Raw genomic sequence first — 1,048 nt, 5'->3', positions numbered from 1 at the left:
TTAACACCCTCCACAATAAAAATGATTAATCAACCTCTCATAATTACAAAAAAATGAACAAAATGAAAAATTAAGATTGGTTGAATACGGTTTGCACGGTTTGTTGAAATTGAGTGGTTTGCATTTGATCGCTCCCATATATATATACATACATATATATATATATATACATATATATATATATGTATATATATATATATATATGTATGTATGGCAGTTAAACTTATTTGAATCGAGACATCAAGGTCCATCTTTCGACATTAAATATATATGTCAAGCTTCCCCTACTAACCCAATCGAAGATCTTTAGATGGGCTTGTGTTTTAATTTAACAAGACTTATGAAACTAACTTTATAAACTTCTCAAATGTTCCCTTTCCTTCCCTTCGTTGTGGAAACAAATCCCTTCAACAATATCCCTACAACATGACGAGTCTATTTCAATGCCTGTGAAATACTTGTCTAACCCTTTTTGAGATGACACTATTGGCTGCAATCTATTTGACAAAGAAATGATAAATTATGGATAAGATGTAACACGATTAAGGAAGTGAAATTCATAGAGCTAACATAAAAGAATACTAAAGGAAAACATATATAAAGGAAAATTATAGAAAATCATAAATCAACTATAAAAGGTGTAAAGGATGCAAGTCGAGCTCGAGTATCATTATACTCAACTTGAACTCAAAACCCAATTTTCGAGCTCGAACTCGATAACTATTTCTCAAGCTCGAACTCGAATCAAGCTCGAACTGTAACTCAAATCAAGCTCGAACTAGAATCAAGCTCGAACCATCTCACCCATTGACATTTATGACATTTTAAGGTATTTCTCTTATAAATTTTAAAACTTAAATGTATTCTCTTAGTTTTTATAAAACTAAAGAGATCAACTTTAAACTTCATCATCAAAAAGATAAATTATAAATTTCATTCATCTCCCCTCTCTTTTTATAACATCTTTTCTCCTTTTCTTTACCATCTATCTTCCAATGTGGGACAATTCCACTAACCTTTTTTGTAGTTTTTCTTTGTCTTCTTCTAA

Source organism: Cynara cardunculus (genome assembly GCF_001531365.2).
Source record: "Cynara cardunculus var. scolymus isolate 2C chromosome LG 12, CcrdV1, whole genome shotgun sequence".
Lineage (NCBI taxonomy): Eukaryota > Viridiplantae > Streptophyta > Magnoliopsida > Asterales > Asteraceae > Cynara > Cynara cardunculus.
This window is presented reverse-complemented; position numbering follows the sequence as displayed.